At 69.4% G+C, this 396-nt stretch overlaps 1 protein-coding gene across 1 annotated transcript in view; it reads left to right on the top strand.

Moving 5' to 3' along the window:
* RXRB (retinoid X receptor beta) overlaps nucleotides 1-396 on the top strand; it is a 13,352-nt gene that overhangs the window by 5,449 nt on the left and 7,507 nt on the right. The window lies entirely within an intron of this gene.

Genomic DNA, 396 nt, shown 5'->3' with positions numbered 1-396 from the left:
CCGTTCCCTGCCTGTTCCCACCCCCCCCCAGCTCCTATCACTGGCCCATGATGGGGGGGAACACCCCTGCCTCCCCAAACCCCGATTCTCAGGCACCTGGTTCGCACTTTGCTCCAGCCCCGGCCCCTCCGCTGACTATGCAGCAGGTACCAGCCCCTCCTCCCCTCTCAACCTACAGGCTCCTCCTGAGGGGGGGCAGCACCCTGGCTTGGCCCCTGCTCCCCCCCCAGCCCCCTGTCTCTGGGGTGGGGCCTTTTTCTGGTTATGGGGTTGGGGGTAGACTGGGGGGGGTCACCTCCCTGGAGACGTGGCAGCCTGCCTCCCACTCCTGACGGTTTGTACTGAGTTGCTGCGGGGGGGGAGGGGGGGGGCTTGGGCCCGGCCCCCCCCCCCCCG

The sequence above is a fragment of the Alligator sinensis genome, unplaced genomic scaffold (assembly GCF_000455745.1).
Source record: "Alligator sinensis unplaced genomic scaffold, ASM45574v1 scaffold634_1, whole genome shotgun sequence".
Lineage (NCBI taxonomy): Eukaryota > Metazoa > Chordata > Crocodylia > Alligatoridae > Alligator > Alligator sinensis.
Note: the sequence above shows the minus strand (reverse complement) of the source record. Positions and strands in the feature narration are given on the sequence as shown.